The sequence below is a fragment of the Macrobrachium nipponense genome, chromosome 3, assembly GCF_015104395.2.
Source record: "Macrobrachium nipponense isolate FS-2020 chromosome 3, ASM1510439v2, whole genome shotgun sequence".
NCBI lineage: Eukaryota > Metazoa > Arthropoda > Malacostraca > Decapoda > Palaemonidae > Macrobrachium > Macrobrachium nipponense.
Window position 1 is genome coordinate 73,009,204 of NC_087202.1, and position 21,963 is coordinate 73,031,166.

General features: G+C 36.6%; 1 protein-coding gene and 1 long non-coding RNA gene across 2 annotated transcripts in view; both read right to left on the reverse strand.

Annotated features, from left to right (window-relative positions):
* Positions 1-314, reverse strand: part of LOC135221806 (uncharacterized) — a 938,326-nt gene extending 938,012 nt beyond the window's left edge. Inside the window, exon 1 of the mRNA XM_064259684.1 lies at positions 126-314. The gene's annotated coding sequence lies outside the window, so the exon portion shown is untranslated. The remainder of the gene's footprint in view (positions 1-125) is intronic.
* A 489-nt stretch (positions 315-803) lies between these two features.
* LOC135221807 (uncharacterized) lies at positions 804-21,254 on the reverse strand. Its single transcript, XR_010316090.1, has 2 exons — positions 20,676-21,254; positions 804-3,966 (listed from the first exon to the last, which is right to left on the reverse strand). It is a non-coding gene; the product is annotated as an uncharacterized LOC135221807 (long non-coding RNA).
* Between the last annotated feature and the right edge of the window lie 709 nt (positions 21,255-21,963).

The window sequence follows — 21,963 nt, forward strand, 5'->3', positions numbered from 1 at the left end:
AAACACTATTTTCATACGTAATAAGCATACCTATATTATTGGTAATAGTACTAGGCTATTTATCAACCAAAAATTGCAATCAATAAATTAGTACATTGACAAGAATTAGGCGGCAGAATACTCACATAGCCTAGGTTCTTGTCCCCTCTATGGCTATCTGACTTCGTGTCGCCGTAATTCATGAAAAACGCAATATTTTCCTTCACATACAATCACTAAGCGTATTAAATTATTCACTTATGAGTCACTGATAAATAGGACAGCACTTTATAACGAAATACACCGCAAGGAGGAAATCCCGCCAGGCAGAGCGAACGTCTAACAACTGATTTGTGCAATTGCTTCGAAACAGTAATTTTCGGAAATTTAGCGTTTCGGATCAAATATGCATATTTTTCAAATCACTGCAAATTCCTTACTCTTCTATAATCATGAGAATTTCAGTGAATTCCTAATATAACTATGCTTATATTTACGTCATGAATTTGTTCCGAAGAATTCAACCTTACGAAAATCGATCTTGTTTCGAAGTTTCGAATCAGATGAACATTTTACAACTAAACACATAACTGTAATACTACACTTATGGAAAATATTATTATTTTACCTGAACATGTAAGTGGCGTTTTATCTTTTACACACACTGCTTTACTTGTAGGAAAAAGTTAAAATCAAACGTGTTTTTACAGCAACTCAAGCTATATCATATTTCATTTTCAGAATATTTCTCAATGTTTTTCGTTTCGTTTCTGGTTCCTAGGCGATCATTCCACATTTTTTTTTTAAGGGCAATAAAACAACTGTTTCGGGATTTTGTGACGATATAAGGTTGGTATATGACCTATGTTACAAGGCAAAGTATCACTGCAGATCTCAGCTTAAGAAGGAATTACGTTTTTACTTTTTTGCCGCCTTCTGGCAAGACCACCGATATAGAAGGCGTGTTTGAACTTCGATGTGGACGGTGGTCCGACTCTGTGAGGCAATTGACTAGACGACTCAGTCGCACGACGCACTCCCGACTCTCGATCTTCCTTCCCTTATATCACTTGGAAGTTGGACACGATGTGTTTTCGTGGTTCCATTGTTTTATTTATGAACTGGAACATAAAACTTATGTGGCATCATGAGGTAGCGAGCCATGGATACGTCTTGTGTACTTTTTTGGACGAACTTACTGTGGTAAGCAGATAAACTGGCAAGAAGTTCACAGCAACAGGTACTACCTACCTATTTGACTTTTCTCTCTGGATGACTTTCGACTGCAATAAAATACAGTCTGCATTCTAGGTAGAAGTTGTGAGCAACAAGGTCAGGTGCAATATAAAGAAAGACTGGTTTAGCCTACATTGAATTTTAGTAGGAATTCAAGTCTAGCCTAAGTCAAAATTCCCAGTGTAGCCTGTGAACTCCCTGTTCAGGACTTACCTATATAAAGCTTTGGAAAAAAAAATCTAAATGTCATAAAAGGCAAGACTAATAATGGTAGCAGTAGTCAGGCAAGGCAAGCAGCATATAGAAATTTACCAACAAGCAAAGAAAGGGCAAACACATCAAACAAGTTAACCTAGGAAGGGTAAACTTAAGTACTGGAAGTGCATAGAAACCCCAGAAGAAATTTAAAGCATGCTGTAGCCTATATGTGGTAACGAGCATTATTGCAATGATTGTGGCAAGGGCCTGTGTCAGGTAAGAAGGTTGCAAACATAATACCTAACTTTGTGACAGAACCTTCAGACAAGTTACTCAAGAGTTACATTAGCACAGACATAAGTTATAGGTTCATCACAACTTAAGTACAGTATAGTGGTGGGGAAATAGGCAAGTTTCCATTGACAACAGTCAAAGGCATGGTACAAACCTATTGGGCTTAGATGGGTTAAGGTGAAAAAAAGTAGACTGGCATAGTATTCTAAGGGTTACAGGTTCAAAATAGGAGCCTACAGTAGAAATTTCACTAACCTAACCAAACCTAATCTCATTACATTACTAGGTTTCAGTGCTCATATATACACGTAAAAACATTAAAAGACCACCTTTCTTCTTCCACAGGTAAAACTTCAGTACAGATTAAGGAAATACCATACTTATGCCACAATGCCCTACCTACAGTTGAGCCTAACTGTACAGCGCACACATTTTTCATGTCACTGAAGTAGTCACTTAAGAGATCTCAAGATTCAAACAGAGGTTCATGATACAAATATCATTAAGCAGATATTCAGTAACTCCAGAGAGCTGATACTGATAAATGTATTTCTAACACTGCAATATATATTGCATTGCAGTTATAAAACTAGTTATTTCACTTTTGGCAATTTTAGCTGCAGTTAATGACTGAATAAATTTGATTATTCATCAGAGCTGGTAATATTGTGTTTTTGTTATACCTATAGTTGTTCCCCTCAAAGTTACTGTACCATCAGGAGCGAGTTTTTTCAAACAGGTCTGCCCAGCATCATAACAAAAGGACTCAAATTTTCTTTTGAACACTAAAAGTAAATGTAAATCATTACTACCCAATGACAAATAGTGATACTGATGGTGGATGAAACTCACGTACTTAATACCATATTTTCATTATAAAGGCAAAAATATTGTTGGTTCAACCTTTGGCTATAGTGAAGCTGCAACAGGTGCATTTTACTTTATGTTGAACAGGTAAGTGTAAATTCAAGTAAGTTGCACAAATTCCCAATTAAAGCATAAAAGCTGATGTTCTGCACTGCACACTGAAGATAGTAATTATAGGCTTAGAAAAAATCAGTTTTACACTGTTTTGCATTGTAACATCATAATGCTATCGTTGGGAAAGCAATGTCGTATTTTCCTAGCATTCCACACCAGTCTGTAGTGTATCCTCACCCGTTTCAGAGTAACAAATGCCCTTTTCCATGTATGTTTCAGTAAAAATTGTTAAAATATATCAGGAATAATTGGCTTGGCCAGAAAGTTATGAATAAAACAATAAAGTTATACATCAGTTCTCCTTTGATGTCAATTTGGAAAAGGAAATTCATTGTGCACATTCAGTCCTTTGAAAAACTTCATGATATAGATGTTTACTCAATGAACATTCATATAAACTATCATTAAAAGCATTATCTCCCTACACCTTTGAGAAACAAAATGTTCATTTAGTTTTACAAATAATCAATGAATATATCGTTCAAGCTTTACTAACTATTGTAAAAAAAATCACTCCCTTTTTATTCAGGATGGAAATGTCAAAATTTTACATTTGGTCGACAATCATGAATTTAAACGTTTAAATGTCAAAATGTAAATAATAGATAAGCTGCTCAATAAGTAATGAAGGTTATAGTACCAAAAAAAAAAAAAACAATATGGGTTCCTACTAACGTTTCATTGAATAATTTTTGTTCAAGAAAGTAACTATTGTAGCCAAAGAGAAAGTTAGAAAATTTAAATACCAAATAATGACTTTATGTAAGAGAGATTTATTTCATTCACATATAGTAGAAAGAACTTTTTTTGTGATGTAAGTGTAACTAAATAAATTGTTGTGGTTCAGCATTTTGTATTAATCTTATAACTTGTGTTTTGAGTAAGTATTATTTGGCGTACACTAATTAGTGTAGACGAGAAAATAAGCAAACTAATAACTGGCAGACCAAAAATGATAGATTTTGGCGAGGGTTTGTTTATATTTCTTTCGTCTGGCACCGTAGTCAATGCGAACAGCTCGGACATATAGTCTTTGGCTCGGACCACCCTTGCTTACGTCACAAAACATCGAAACAGCTCGGACATATAGTCTTTGGCTCGGACCACCCTTGCTTACGTCACAAAACATCGAACAGGCCTTGTCTCTCGTTGGTCTTGCATCTGGACGTTACGAGTTCGGAACAAGGTATCTCCATTCTGCATACGTTATAAGAGCCAGAGGTAAGATAGGCTGGTGCCGGGCTGGACGAAGGCAATTCTGAACGAGGGGTTCACCACCTGGAACACAAAAGAACCTATGTTGATACATTGTTTTGCTACATAAACAAATAGTATTGAGATTTCCTGTTAACATCATTGTTCATAGTCAGAATATTAAAGATTTAAATTGTTGTTCATAATCAGAACATTAAAGCGACAAAGCTAGCAAAATAAGCTGGTCATTAGTGAAGACGCGCTGACTGAAAAGAATGGTATATAATTACAATATATTCATTTCAGAAACTGAACTTAGTAATGAAAAAGTATGGCGTTGAGAATCATCAATAATGACAACTAATAATGACATATTTGAATGAGCAACTTCCCATTGATTATGTATATGTACGACATGGTTAGCTCCTCAGCGGTGTGGTTGGTATGGTATAAGCGTCCCACCTCGGTGGTCGCGGGTTCGATTCTCTGCCATTCCATTGAGGAGTGAGAGATGTGTATTTCTGGTGATAGATGTTCACTCTCGAAGTGGTTCGGAAGTCACGTAAAGCCTTTGGTCCCGTTGCTGAATAACCGCTGGTTCCATGCAACGTAAAAGCACCATACAAACAAGCAGACATGTATGCTTAGATACCAGGCTCCTCTATTAGAAACATTCCGGCAATTTTTTAGTAATTAATCACAATGGTTTGTTTTCTTTAAGTTTTTTTTCCTTCTGAAATAACGTGCTCCTGTACTTCATGACGAAGGTTCTAATAACAATGTTGCTTTGCTGGAAGTTAGTGCAAATTTACGATAACTAATATGAGTTAGGTTCTGACCAAGTTGGTAGGAGTGTCAAGTGTACATACCAGACAACTTACTTAAAAATGTCCGCTAAAGTCTACTTAAAAGGGGTTGGAGGTTTCAACTCTGAGAGGATGGGCTCCAGCACATCTAAATACATTAGAATCTCTTAATGTCATTTTCTCTCTTTCAGGGTTTGCATTTAAAACTGAATTTCGAGGCTTGCACGAGTAGCTAGAGACCGGAATACATTTCCCTATTTAAAGAATAAGTGTCACATCAAAACAGTTTACTCTGTAAGTGTTGTTGACATTTACACTGAGCGAATGAATCCGTGCTACGCCCTGGTCTATACTAAGGTTTGGAGAACATTCTCTAGACCTTACGATAACTAATATGAGTTAGGTTCTGACCAAGTTGGTAGGGAGTTTGGTTCCAAGTGGTAACATACCATACAACTTACTTAAAAACAAATTGTCCGCTAAAGGTGTCTACTTAAAAAGGGGTTGGTAGGTTTTCAACTCTGGAGGAGGATGGGCTCCAGCACATCGAAATACAATTAACATTGAATCTCTTAATGTGTCATTTTTCTTCTCTTTCAGGGTTTGCCATTTAAAACTGCAATTTCGAAGGCTTGCACGAGTAAGCTAGAGGACCGGAATACATTTTCCCTATTTAAAGAATAAGTGTCACATTCAAACGGTTTGTTACTCTGTAAGTGTTGTTGACATTTACACTGAGCGAATGAATCCGTGCTACGCCCTGGTCTATACTAAGGTTTGGAGAACATTCTCTAGACCTTAGTCTATTATACCATGGAACAAACTCAGCGAAGTTAGCAGGTGTAGTGAGCAGACGTTAGTCTATTATACCATGGAACAAACTCAGCGAAGTTAGCAGGTGTAGTGAGCAGACGTCAAATGCAGTATACAAATCTGAGGTGCAACATAGTGAACTTATCAAACCTTCTTTTAGAAGCAAAGAAAAAAATATCTTTTACCTCGTAAATAAGAAAGTATAAAAAAATTTTCGTGTTTATCCTCTAGATTGATAAAACGATTGAAATTGAAAGAATGCTGGAAACGAGTAAAAAAAAAAAAATAGAGATAGTCCACCACCAACAAAACAAAATTAGAAAATGAGTGACTAAAGTGAAACCGAACAGTCCGTGGGAAGGAGACGTCACAGTTACTACCGTTGACAAGGAGGTGCCTTTCGTCACCGCCAGTTTTTCATCCACTAAGAGCCATTCCTATAAAAAGCATGGTTTCGTATAATCCACATGTAATTAATGCACTGTCATCTGATACAGGAAAATGTGTAATTGAATTTAAATCACACCGAAGTATAATAGAGCAAAGACGATCGAATGCGAGATCCTTCAAAAGCAACATCGTATGATGAGAGAGCTAGGCCGTCAAGCACGGCTCTAAATTTTGCTCTCCGAACCGTTGCGGATAATATTTCGAAATACGGGAACAAGCACTGGTTATCTCAGATGTATTAAAGATTGACAAAAGGTACAGACCTCACCGTTTCTATACCATGCATTAGTAATGGGGGTCTTAGCGAGAAGCAATAAGCAACACAAACTCTGACCTGTATGATTAAGCATTACGTCACATTCATGACAGTATTTCATTTGGGAGCATTTTGCCCTGCAATACCAAGAACGTTAATTCGGAATGTACCCGTATAAGCTTCAATATGCGACTAAATTCTTTTCATAACGATAGCGACCTTAATAAAGCCGCGGAACGATGAATATTCTTTATCTTCCTGCAAGCCCTTACAATAGGAGCGATGTCGCACGACAAGCAAACACTAAAAAGCAAAAGACAGGTCCACACTCTCCATTTCCTGCCTTTATTTCACCTTAATGTAGTTCTACTCCCGTTTCGCTCATAGCCTAATAACTAAAGAAACAAATGACTAACCAAACCGTTGCGGTCAGTGATATTCAAGAACACGGTAACTGATACCAGGAATTAATTGGTAACATTGTCCAAGTGATATGGGGTTATCTGGCGTTGCAAAATAACTGAAGAATTAGGACCCAGGACCCACCAGATGGAAAATACTTAGCTCAATCTTTCTAAACTATAAACTTACAAACGAAAAAGATTACTAAATGTATAATACATTGGTCAAGCTTTCCTTACAAAGAGCAAGTTTCACTAACAGAGAGAGAGTTTCCGTATAATAAGGACCCCTCGCCAAGTAAATTACAACCCATTCAGAGGCTTTTGTGTCTTATTCTCAAGAAACACGCAGACAAATGAAAACAAAATAACTGCGAAAATGTTACTTAATAAACATTAGTGATCAATTCCATAACCTGCGTGCCTTCAGTTGATAATAGAACTGCGGCCGCAGATTTTTCATTAATATCAATATATAAGTGAAGAGCCAACTGCATTTTTTCGGAGAGGAACCATGACTTCCTCTGCGTCGAGCAGATTTATGACCCGTTAATCCAAAGGTTGTTGAACCCACGGTAGTAGGTAAACTATACCTAGACCGTGGTTGAACCAAGTGGAGAAAACGGACCACTGATCCGCTTATGTAAAACACGGACTACAGCAACTCCGTAATGCCGAAGCAGCGGCAAAAACTTTGAATTATTCATTTTTAATTTACATACATCATTATATACAAGCTAGTGATGCAGAGGTGGTACCCAAGTGTTTGAAAGATATTCAACCTGTGTACTACATATGTCATGTGAGAAATCTCACGTAAAAATGAAGCATACTGCTTAGCGTGACTAAAGATCTGAACAACAAGTCCAACGTTAAAGTGACCATTATTTCGTGAATAATGTGCATTAACCTAAAAGGTAACTTAGCATCATATCTACGTTGAAGCTGGGATTTAGTTGGTCTTACTCATACGTAGCAAGATTTAAAGCAAAAGTGACGTGACTGGGCAAGATATCGATTTCAAAACTTAGATCAAGGAGTCAAAACAACTTCCCACGAGAGCGGAATTCAACAGCGGGAGACACTACAGTCTCTTAGTCATTATTCTGCATAGTTACGTTTTTCGTTATCTCAATCTTCATCGCGCCATTAATTTTATTAACGTTTCTCATAAAATCGGCCGTCTAACTTATACATTTTAAGCACGGCCAATGATTTTAAGAAACCTATCTTTGGGTAGAAAACCGGAGTCATATCTTTTGGAGTTTACCTTTCTCAAGGCTATAATTTACAACAGATTGAATCTGTTCACCAATGCTACTAACATCCCGAATAGCAATGCAATATAACTATTTTAAAAGCAACCAGCCTAAATGAAAAAACTCGCATATAAAACCCCAAACAAGAGAAAAGGACATGTATTTCTCAGAGCGACAAAAAACAGATCAGTAAAACAAAATAAGATATAAACAAAAAAGCAGTACGTACGGAGATTCAGCGGGCTTGTGATGATGTAGGTCTAGTTCCCAAGGTAGATTACTATAGTCTTTTGCCACCGCGACGAGACCTCACTGGCGTGGCGTTTAAAGATCTCTGACCTTTGCCAATTTTACAAAAGCAACAACAGACACGTGTGTGTGTCAATTCAAGATGGCGTTGGTGTGACAGACCTTTGAACGTCTCTGAGCCAATCCCTACGGTTGTAATTATAAGATTATAGGGACATTTCATTTCCAGGTACTTGAATCTCCCTCCGATTCGAGGAGGCCCTACTCTTCACCTCTCTCTCTCTCTCTCTCTCTCTCTCTCTCTCTCTCTCTCTCTCTCTCTCTCTCTCTCTTAAAAATCTTACAGCTATCCGAACGACAGCTTTTTTTATAGGATGACATAGGCCCTCCATTCGCCTTTTCATCTAGAAAAATACCCATTTATTTTGTATACGTTTGCCTTTTCTCGGCTGTGAAGCTGATGTCTATCCATGGCTGTGAGATAACCAGGAATGATTTGTAAGTCGGTGTCAAAGTCACTCCACACTTCAGTCAGACCAAGACTGCCATATCGTATTCAAGCAATATTCAGTCGTTTCCTATCTATAAATTTTGTGAGAGAGAGAGAGATGTGTCTGTACACGATTGTTTATTTTCTCACTCGTCTCAACTTACTCTGTTATGCTTTATTTCATATTTCCAAATTCCTTGCTCACCAAATTATTCTATACCTACGATATTAAGAAATCAAGATCTCTGTAGAAAGGAGAAATGCCTCTAGGCACATACCGTGACCACTGAAAGTGGCCCCTGGAGACAGTTTTAAGCGGCTTATCCGTGGATTTAAACGCACGTGGTACTGTTGGAAATATTGGCAACAGCACCAAAATGAGACGCCATGTTGATAGAAAATCCGATTCTTGTTATAACCGACTGAATCACAGTGGAACACCTGGTCCCCAAAATCCTACTCTTGACATGTTTTCCACCTGGAGCTACTATTCTGTAGCTTTCAGGCTCAGGTATTTGATGTTCGTTTCTAAGAATAGGCCAGTTTCCTTTTGAGAAGATGTCAATAGATGACCAGAAAACAAAAACAGTGGAAAACTAACTACACCCGTTAAACACCACGACAATGACAACCATTTTCTTGCGTTATGTTTTTCTTTGTTCGAAAAAGGTAAAACCAAGTGCTATTGGACTCTTTCTGTTTAATGGTTTCACCAACTACAGCTCAAGGAATTATAATCGGGGCCAAAAGGGGAACCGTTGGTAATGGAAGGAAATGGAGTAAATATTTTTATTTCTCCGATATTTATGTTTATAACATGAAATACAGAACTTGTATGATTAAGTACACTTCTTTAACAAAAGGAGCTCTTGGTAATCTCACATACTTGAAATTCGACAGTCATGCTTACAAATGGAGCAGTTCACACTGTATTGTTGATGACTATTGAAATACAACCAAGATACTGTTTAAAGGTATTAATGTTTAAGTTTTGTATAAAAATATAATCATGGGTTTTTGTGTGTGTGTGTGTGTATCTTGCTTACTGTAAAACTATACCTAAAGCAACCAATGCTTCACAGTGTTCATATTAACTGAGACAAGAGCCACGCAATATTATTCGATACAAACCCCAAGTAGAGCAAAACCGTGTCAGGGAACTAGCATTTCGACAATTGTTGTGGAATTCGTACTATACACAGCATTTCCAGGCCGGGAATTTAGTCGACATAACATTTCAAATACCAGCTTGCTCCTTTCTCTTTCGGTAATTAAAAAAATTTTCTCTCCAGTGGCATCAGGAGCTGCATATTCATTTGCGGAAAAAAAACATTCAAGGGCTTACTATGATTCCGTAAAATGATGGTTAGGCCTACTTACTGAAAAATATTTAAAATTCATGAATGGCAAAAGATATCTAAGCATTTTGGATTAAATGATAAAAAATAACATTGGATCTTTCCTAGAGGGTGACCCCGAACCCCCAACCCCCAGGAGTTTTCAACTGGTGTGTATCCGCCTTTGCGGCGTGTTTAGTACAAGCTATAGAGCGTCGATATACCCTCTATGGTATACAAGCCCGTTGGGAATTGCCGTACACACATAAACAAAAGACTGTAGATATCATAAAGATAACGACCCCCAAAGATAGGAAAGATAAAAAAAAAATATTTGCTGATTAAATAGCAGCACTGTTATCCAAACAATTCACACAAATTGTGATAGAGGGATTCGTATATGTTGTAAGAGAAAGAGACAGAATTTAAATTCAGCACATTCGCGCAAGCCCCAGATTAAGTTTATATGCTAGCTGTAAACGAATACTCGGCCGATCGTATGAATATCAAAATAGACGTAACCTATAGTCAGTCATGGATTTGTTAAGCCTAACACCTAATGCTCTCTCTCTCTCTCTCTCTCTCTCTCTCTCTCTCTCTCTCTCTCTCTCTCTCTCTCTCTCTCTCTATATATATATATATATATATATATATATATATATTATATATATATATATATATATATATATATATACAAAAAGTAAATAAGTAAAATTATCAACACAAAAACCCAAAAGAGATTGTAGGATTTAAAACAAGAATATTTCCCTTTTTCTGACTACAATTGTCACAACTATATTGTACAATGCAGTAACAAATTAGTCTAACGTTCTTCTTTTCTGTTGAACCTTCAACGAAACGAAATCTTGAAACTATTTTAGAACTCTCCGAGTTGCATTGGTTTAACATTATTTTGGCGCTTGTTTCTCTAGATCTCAGTAACTGGGGTAGTCAGAGTTCTCTGGTCCTCAAAACCTGTCAGAATTTTACTGTATTTTACAACTTTTTAAGCTTGCCCGCTGGTATAGTGGTGAGTGTCGTGGAATGCCACTCGGAAGTAGCGGGTTCAAGTCTCCCCCAAGGCGATAAAAAATCACCGGCTCAGTATCATGATCACTTAGTGCTGCAGTGTGTGGTATGCGGTGGGAGGCTGAAACCAATAATCTTCAGAAGCCTGATTTCATGTCAATGACCCCTGTGCATTTGTTCCATCTAAATAGGTTTCATCTCCTGAAATATAAATAACAGAATCTATAACTTTACAACGTCTTTAATAAGCTAGTTCATATGTTACAATACTCACAATTATGTGAAACTGCATTATGTAGAACCGGTGTCGAACTGCGTAGTGGAAATTTCATACCAACAGAACGGATGCAGTTGAAATCTTATCTAGTTACTGTCAGCTTTATATACCAAAGACATATTAGATAATGTAAAGCGCTTTACGAGGATGAGTAATGTATTCCCTTAAGATATTTACAGTCTTGCCGAGGTGATGGTCTAGCTCAAGGTATACCTTGGTCTAGCTTACCTGTTTTGGAACTCCATTGCGGCCATGTGGGACGTGAATATGTTTACTCATAAGCCTGTTTTATGGGCTCCGAGAGAATTGGACAGGGGTCATTTAACACTGTGTAGGGAAGACCGTACACAACCCTCGCACACCTAAACACAAAACAATAAAAGCAACAGGGGAGAAAGAGAGACGGAGACTCAGCGACGCCAATAAAGTTTAATATCATTTTTATAATTACTCTTATTACTATAAAGGTCACGTGATCGTCGAGAATCGAGATCCATTTACCCTGATCTTAGACATTTGGCAACGTACACAGAGAAGAGAGAGAGAGGCCAACATATTTGGCAACCTGACCATTATGCAACAAGCTTGCTGTAAGAACTTAGCAAAATGGCATGTCACTGAAAATCGCCTTTCATTGTAGTGATTCGTATTGACTTAGTTCCATATCATTATTATTCAATGAATTTATGCTCAAATTCATAACGCACAAGCGTATATAGAATGATGTACGATTACGTCTTTCTATCAACCTTCGCCACATGCCATATCATGATGTGGGCAGTGACCGTGCGTGTGTGTGTGTGTGTGTGCATATTCGTATGTTTCTGTTAAGGTGAATGTCGTCATCTACGTATCAGTGGTCTCTCAGGATGCTATCTAATCACTAGCCTCATACCTAACGTCAGCTTGTTTACTTGACTCTTGACTAAGCAACACACACACACACACACACACACATATACATATATATATATATATATATATATATATATATATTATATATATATATATATATATAATGTGTGTGTGTGCGCGTGTGTTATTTGGTCCCTCGAAAGAAAGGTTAGTCTGGCCTCCGAAAGCTTGATAATAGAGAATCACTTGTGAAACTTCTGTTTTAGTGAGGTTCTCTGTGAAAGTAATGGCTTTTTACGCAATGAATTTGTATTTTCTGGATATATATATATATATATATATATATATATATATATTATATATATATATATATATATTATATGAAGATGAACGAGCCTCCTTTAAGAACAGCAGAATAGGCTGAATTATTACACGGATGGAAGCCGATATTGACAGGCAACGGATGTATGCAATCAAGAACCAAGAATGCCTCCAGTTTAGGCTCATATTTGTGTTGTTGGTCTGAGTACAGTATGTTGGAATTATGTAAGGGTGCTGGGAGCAATCCGGTAGTTCTTTCAATAAATCGCTCTTGTACAGAACTACGTCGAGTCTAGTAGCCATGGGTTGGGAAATGAAATGCGAACTGTTTACTGTTAATTATCGAAAGAACTACAATTGCTCACATGAAAGACTTATATTAATTGAGGATATCATTTGAAGTATGTGTCATGATTGTGCTCGTTCATCATTAATGATGAGAATGACACAACGTGCATGTTCTGAAAATGAGGTTGTTATTCAATCTTTTCCTAGTTCGTTTATGTGGAGGCTATCATTCAATAGTACAATACACGCATATTACATCATGGATTTTTTCATAACTTTTCGCTTGTTAGATGAAAAGGACTCTTAATATATAATTATCACTCTCTCTTCTATTACTATAAGGCTATAAAATATAAAGTATGAGATATATCAACAGATATACTCGTATACTGCCGCATACACCCTGCAGTCTACTAAATGTCCCAAAAACCAGACACTATCGTGCCTGTTTATCTCGGTACGCGCACGCCGTAGTGCAGATGTCACGGCAGACTGTACACAACAGTAGCACAGTTATATATATATATATATATATATATATATATATATATATATATATATATATATATATATATAAATTCTTTAATTCGTGCTAACTCTCTATTGGGAAAATAAAATCCGGTTTATATATGGGATCCAAAAAAATAACGCTTTTTGCAAGAGACGGTTATCCAAATGTTTGGAAGACTTTTAATTTTTAAGCTGGCAAAGGAAAAAGAAAAAACACCAACTAAATAAGTTCAAACTATATTCTGTAAAGGAGATTCGATTGTCCTCAGAATTTCAACGAAGTTATTGTTCCCGAAAGTTACTCGACTTTATTAAATCAGTGATCAAAATGATTTATCATTTCGGAATAAAACGTTATATGTATTGTCCAGCGCAGTATCTTTTCCCTGGTTGTTAGCAATTATGTCTGTATCTGGTCGTGTCTAGTGTGTTAATAAAGATACGAGTCTGTGTATAACGGTGTATTAAGAGTGAGAAGGTTCTGTAGTCTACGTTGTCCGCTGCTGCATTAAACAACCGTTTTGGTTTATCTATGGTACTAATGGTTAAATGGATGAAATTAAAAATTTATACAAGAGTTACTTTACAAGCTTTCCCACCCATAGGGAGTTAGTGCCGTCAGTGACCTCATGAAGTGCACTAAGCATTACTCGCGGTTCTTTGCAGCGTACTTCCGTCCTCTAGCTACAACCACTTTCGTTCCTTTTACTGTACCTCCTTTCATATTCTCTTTCTTCATCTTACTTTCCACCCTCTCCTATGACACTTGATTCATAGTGCAACTGCGAGGTTTTCCTTCTGTTACACCTTTCAAGCCTTTTACTGTCAGTTTCCATTTCAGCGCTGAATGACCTCATAAGCCCCAGTGCTTGGCCTTTGGCCTAAATTCTGTATTCAACTCAACAAGCTTTACCAGTTCTACAGCGTCTACGAAAACAATCAGCTTGAGAGATTTAACGCATATCCAGTCATCGTCAAGCAGTGTTGTCTAGTACCAAGTAGCGGATCTGAATTCGGATAGACTTCCTTGTGAATACAGCTCTGAGTCTCTCCTCTTTCTCTTGGGGTTGGTAAAAGTCTCCGTAGACTAAGCAGGCAGTTTAGGAGGCCCCAGAGAAGATGCCAGCCTGCTAATCCTTTCTTTGGGTATCAGACACAAGGGACGTATAGTCGCTTGAGCCGATTCAAGCGTTAATCCATCCCTCCGAAAGGTCAGTGTATATTTAGAAAATGGTAAGAGGAGCAGACGTTAAAAATGAAGTCCACTCCCAAGGGTGCCATGATTTCCGTTAATTTGTAACCTCGGATAAAAATATGATACCTAAAGACCAATTCTTGAAACAACAGCCTTTGTTTTAAGGTAAATATGAAAAAAGCCAGAATTCATACCTTGAATTATGACCGTGTTAACATTACGAAACATACTGTTTAACGGAGATATATTGATTTTTCTGCAATCGATTTTAAACACTACTGCATGCGAAACATTTCTATTAAGTAATAGTATATATATATATATATATTATATTATATATTATTAATATTATATATATAGAGAGAGAGAGAGAAGAGAGATGGAGAGAGAGAGAGGGAGAGAGAGAGAGAGAAGCGAGAGAGAGAGAGAGAGAGAGAGAGAGAGAGAGAGATTTAAACGTAACAAAACATGAAAATAAGTAGATAGCATGAAGTACTTAATGAGCAATACTAGGGCTTGATTTTTGTTGTTCAGTTACTGGATTAGAATCTCAAGAAATTACTGATAAATATAGAAGTGTTGCAAATCATATATCTATTGCACTCCATTCCATGAGTTCCTTATGGGAACTCAGGTCAGTATAAGTGGAGAAAAGGTACCAGTGTGATATTCCATTGTTTTGCGCAGGAGGTAAATTATATATATATATATTATATATATATATATATATATATATATATCTATTATACTTATTAGAAATGTATCGCATGGAGTAGTTTTAAAAGGATAGCAATGAAATCAATATATTCCCTCAAAACAATATGTTTTGTAATATTAACACGGCTAAAATTCAGGGTATGAATTCTGACTTTTTATTTATTTATCTATTTATTTATCTATTTTTTCAAACAAAGGCAGTTGACCACATGTCCTCCAAAACTGATCGTGGGGAATGTTTGACTTTCAGCCATTGTGTGAGACAATCGTTTCTCAGAAACTACAATAGTACTTCATCGTTTTGTCTAACGGGAAGTGTTTCTTGCTTCTCACAAAAAAGAAAAAAGAAAAAAAAATGATAAATAATATCCTTTGATATTAGTTCTAACAATTTCTGAAATATCTCATCATTCACGTCATAGCACCTTTGGAGTTTGCCTCCCTACCAAACTACCATTATATAATTAAATGTTTCCATCACGGCTAGAGTGAGATTCATTTTACTGCGTTTTAGATTTCTTATTGCCATTATATTATAAGTTCAATCGATATGTGAGTACACTGGAAGTGTGCGATAACTGGTATATAGAAAATGGCGTACAGTTGCGTGTATTAAAGAAAAATGGTTAGCTTGTGAAAAACAGATCAAGGGGAAAGAATGTGTATGAACGAAGCGTATAATATGAAACATCCTGCCCTATCACGTGTTCAATAAGTATCGTCTCTAGGCGTATGAGTCTAGGGACAATTATTGCTATTATTACTCAGCGCATGAAACACTCAAACCAGAAGTCCATCAGAATAGCAAGCATCCATAGAGCGAATGTCTGTCTGTTTGATAAAAAAAAAAAAAAAAAAAAAAAACAGCTAATACTATGTGTGCGCTACCATTTCATTGTTTCTTGATACCAGAACCTTTTCCTTCATTGTATACGTCAAGTACACTATTGTTTTCGATGTCTATTGTTGTTATCTATACAGGTTGCTGCCATTCTTACCGACAAGAAAGGTTTAACATATTGAATAAGAATTTTTGTAATGAGATTATTAACTTTGTAGTTGCCAAATCCAGTTGCACGTAGGGTGGCCATTTCTAAATTTCCAAAAAAAGAGGACACCTCATTACGTGTATATATATATATATATATATATATATATATATATATATATACAACTTTTTTGTATATAATTTTTGAAAAGGAAATCAGTACGGCTGATGAGGTCTACTGATCAAGTAGACGAAAGCTCCCGTTTTTTATGTATTTTTAATACCCATTTTACATAATTGTGGACTTTGATTACTTGAATATATATATAATATATATATATATATATATATATATATATATATATTATATATATATAGGAGAGAGAGAGAGAGAGAGAGAGAGAGAGAGAGAGAGAGAGAGAGAGATGCATAGATAGACAATAACTTTACTGCTAATGAAACAAAAATAGTATATTTTACTGAAATTGCTGTACTACATATAAAATCCACTTGTGTTCTCAACTTGATTGCCTAACGGTTTATTTCTTGTATTTCCAACATAACCTCTGAGGGCTAGCGAGCGAAAACAAGCTCATTTTTCGGTTGAAATTTAGCTTGGCAAAGCTGGATTTAATATTTCACCAAAGTAAAAACAGCTCGCTGATCTGACAACTGTGGACTTGAACAGTTCATATCTACTTTACAACCGTGTCTGCTGACCTTAGCCTCAGTTTCGTTATTATCGTTTATATATATATATATATATATATATATATATATATATATTTATCTATATATTTTATATATATATATATATATATATATAGATATATATATTTAAATAATATTTATATTATAATTATATTACCGTCGTTTATTATTTTTCTGTCTCTCTAATCCCAAGAAAGGAGGACAAATGCACCTCCTCCCTAAGGTTGAGGAGGATGGAGGACAAAGGGCTCAAAAGGAGGAGGACGTCTGGTCACCCTAGTTGCACAATATTCACGTTCTGAAGACAGGAAAATAGAGGAGAAAGTTGAGAAATAAGCAAGGACACGTTAGAAAATTGTAAATAAAAGGCGCTGAGAGAAACGCAGAGAAAAAAAATGGTGGACTTGCGTGTTAATTACCTTGACTGTAATGAAAACCAAACTTTTTCCTTTAAGGAGCCGTGAAGTTACTTCAGCTAGGCTCATCGGATGCTCTTAAACCTCGAGTCCTCATTATCTAAGTTTGTTGGTTGTTTCCACTGCATCTGGACATAGTCTTTCGCGTTTTTCCCTTTAGTGAAATTCTTTAGATAACCTACTTTATAGAGCTTTGCAGTAGATCACTCCTCTCGTAATCCTCCCTCTGACTTTTGCATGCATTTTCACGTGGTTTATAACTTGCACTTCGATATGATTAATGAGGTGCCCGAGGTACTAGAAAATTAATTCATTATCCAGTGTCCGAGGTTTCCTTCGGTTTTCCCGTCTTGTTTATACGCATGTATGTTATAATGTTTCATGTTTACTACATGAAAAATGGTACGCCACGAAAAGAAAATGATCTTGGTTCATTGCTACGGTTTACTGTTCCGGATGAAATGCACAATTTCTAAAAATCATCAACAGTGGGCAAATAACAGCTACCTAAACAAATTCTGTTATGAGAGAAGTGAGGCGGACTGGCTTTTCGTAAATTCCTGACTGCCGTTTAGTCTATAAATGGGGTGATGGGTTTCCCGCATACGCTACAGTTTTTATGGAAGCGGTTCGTTGCTATCGATCTGCGGAGAACGCGGCTATTACCGGCGCAATTTCAGTTAATAACTCTTTCAGAATCCCCAGCTGACCTTTATGCAGGAGGGTAGCTTTGTCCAAGCATGGAATGTTTTTCTTTGGCTGGTTTTCTACTCTGGCTTATCTGGGATAATTTATTTTCTTGGGTATTCTCGATAAAGATCGTCTGCACAACACACCAGGAGACTGCGTGTTACATCAAGGTTAAATCTACGAATTCAAATTCGTTTTTCTCTCTCTCCATTGAGTTGACTGCTCTGACTTTTGATGATACTTGTATGTATTCATATTATAACCTGCAAATCATAATAAACTTTGAGAGAGAGAGAGAGAGAGAGAGGAGAGAGAGAGAGAGAGAGAGACCCTTTAGTACCAACAGCACCATGAGGCTGCAAATCGCACGGTTCGTAGTTGCTCTGCACCGCTAACAAGTGGCTAGATTCCATATGTGGACCAAGACAGATAAAATCCCACTTTGTTATCTGCGACCTCAATTTAATCAGATAACTTTCGAGTTTTCTTTGGTAAAGTCGTAGAAAGGCAGGGCTACGAGGGTTTTTGATTGCATAACGGCGTTGTGTGGGGTCTGTCACTTGTTTGAGGCTGAGTAAATGAACAAATGACGGCTTAATGTTGAATATATACGCCATCATTTGTTACACCAGCAGTAATTACAGAAGATGAAGATGTATATTAAAGAAAATCGACAACATTGTCCAAATATTGCTTCCATTGACCAACTACTGTGAGGAATTCCTTTCTTATTCAATCCCTCATAAAGAGAGAGAGAGAGAGAGAGAGAGAGAGAGAGAGAGAGAGAGAGAGAGAGAGAGAGAAATGCCTGAAGGAATGGTCGCCAGTTTCAACTGGTTATTTGGATGTAAACTCATGGATCAATAAAGCGGTAAAAGAACACGAGGCAGTAACCATGTCTCCATATACAACTTTTTTCACTCACTCCTCCGCTAAAGTGCGCATGTAGTATCCATGTAATCACAACACTTTAATGCACACATATGAATACACACACACACACACACACACACACATATATATATATATATATATATATATTATATATATATATATATATCCAAGATGGCTTAGTCATGTAGAAAGAATGGACAACTGGTGGAAAGCGTGTATAATTTCTCAGCATTAGAAGGGAAGGAGAGGAAGAACACCTATTGATGGTCGGGCAGATCCCATGCAAGAGATACACTGGGGGGAAGATAGCTCCCTGAGAACAGGGGTGTTGGAGACACTGTGGATGAGCTCCTGTTGATGTGTTTATGTAACCAAATGTGGAAGTTTGACTACACAGCAGAATCATCTACGACCCGTAGATAATTAAAGTATGACTGTAAATGTGACCGCTGTTGTTCTTTTATCTGGTGAGATCTATTAGTCTAGAGGAAACGCCGATGAAAAATCCAAAATCAAGATCTAACATAATTTTCACTGTCCGGGAAAATGAAGATGAACTAATCTCATAGGGGAGGGCGTTTCTCTGAGAATATAATGATGCATGTGTAAGTACGTGCGTGCGAACCCTGGCACGTGTGTGTTTTCCATGCGAAGAGAAGAGAAAACTGGATAAAAAATGCAGTTCGTGGTTTATTGGCCCATTCACAAGCACTCTGAATATGGAAACTCGCTTTCCCAGTGCTTGCAAGCTGCATTCTGCTTGATTGTCCGGGATACATGAGGAGAGTGAACAGCCAAGGCACATATGAAGGCTGCTGATGGCCGATTTTATAGTACCATAAAAATACAAGCCGAAAGACAAACTCGGCTTCCATACTTGAATGGTTTTGAAAACATAGCCGTTATGTTGTTGGAGGTCTCCGATGCGGTGGTTGTGTTTACATGAGTATGTGGACCAGACACTTACGATTAAGACTAGGATGTTGGGTATTTTTCATATTGCTTTTAAGGCTTTGTGGGAAGATTGCTACTAGTTCTGTATTGCCTAAAATTGAAAATGTTGTAAAACAATAAAAAAAAATTAAAACATTCTAGATACGGTGCAGGTATTGAATGACAATTTTGACATGTAATATTATCCCCATTAATCCTGCTGGTCAGTTTAATGTATTTAAATCTGCATAATTTCAGTGGTCCAGATAAAATCGTAAAGAAACAAATAATATATAGGGCTATAAACCTATATAGTTTTTATAATGAACGTACGGCTTCCGTACAGTTTTTTTTGGTCTGTGTCGGCAGCCTAAAATACTGCTTGTGCTGTCACGTCAGAGATTACAATAAATGGAGTATAATGAAAGTTCCTGTACTTTCTATATATACTATACTCGTACATGGTGGAAGAAACCATAGAAAACATCGCATATTCTCGTGCTTTTTAACTTCGTGTCTCCAAGTCATACATAAATCAAAGTACTGTGACATTTTCGTGATTACTACTAGGCTCAGTTATATATATATATATATATATATATATATATATATATATATATATATATATATATATAGTAGAGAGAGAGAGAGAGAGCATGACTCGTTTCGTCTTTAATTTTCTGAGACATCTTCAAGAGAACTGGTGAATAGTGGTAGAAATTGACACTATATATACTATATACCAGAGGTGCAATACAAACGAACATATATACAGTTCAGAAAATATTCACACTTAATAAATGGAGAGAGAGAGAGAGAGAGAGAGAGAGAGAGAGAGAGAGAGAGAGAGGAGCAGTAAACTCTCAGCATCTGAGGTCAGTGTCCATCTATGTACAATTCCTGCTTACCTGTCTTTTACTGATGCAGCTGAGTGATGCTACGCCTTTCACAGGATGGGAGGGTGTCCAATAAAGTAGCCTCTCACGAGGCACAATTCCAATTTCAATGCTGCTGAGCTCACAATGAACGTAGAGACTTCTAGTATCAAATTAGCTTTGTTGAGACCTCCACCGTTTGAAGCAATTTGATGACTACAGCGATGTCTTTTTTTCTTTTTAATACATTGCAGGCTTCCTAGCACTCAAAGCAAATTGGATTCCAATTATAGTTTGTGGGGTGTTTTGGTCCACTGTTGCCGAGTCATCCTCTGTTGGGGCATGAATCACAGCCCTCAGCTGGCATCAACATTTTCCAAGCGACCTCTATTTGGGTCAGCATAGGCGACGTGGGTCACAGCAGAACAAAGGAGCTGGTGCTTTATAAAATGGGGAGCTCGGCAAAGTTTTGACATGAAGACCCTAAGATGTGCTATAGTTGACCTCTGAAGCAAGGCCTGTTTACAAGATGGCAGCTCCCATGCTGTCAGTCTCAGGGTCTACACTGTCATTTGGGACAACCCGGCTGTTTGACTGGGGCCTGAGTGCAGCTAAAGCGCATTAGTCATCTTGAACTGCAGGTGCAGAATCTGGAGGGATCGTGGTAAAGAGAGTTGTGTGACTAAGAATTAAGATTACGCGATTAGGACGTAGAAACAATGTTAGACTTTGAGCAGAATATATATATATATATATATATATATATATATATATATATATATATATATATATATATATATAACTTACAGGAGGTTGAAATACTTGGATGGGCATGTCTTATCAACTGCTTTGCTTTGATTGACTTGGCTGACATAAAGTTAAAATATGTTAATGCTAAATGAAATGTAGTTGGAACCAAATAAGAAAATTAATGTGATGCCAAAAAATGTGACAACTTAGTAAAAATGGGCAATAAAAAGGAAAGATAAGTTAATAGAACCTATCTTAAAGGAGAAAAGAAACCGAATTAAATGCATTTGTAATAACTTCTATTCAGGGCTATAAACTAATAACTAACTAACTAATATATATATATATATATATATATGTATAGATATAATATAAATATTAATATATATATCATTAATTATATATATATTCTATATAATATATATATATGATATATAGAATATAATATATTATATATATATACTATATATATATATAATATATATCTATAGGGCAGTTTGTGTGTGTAATACCATTTGTAAAATAACAATCATAAGATACAGAATGAATAAGGATATTCAAGCACTGATAT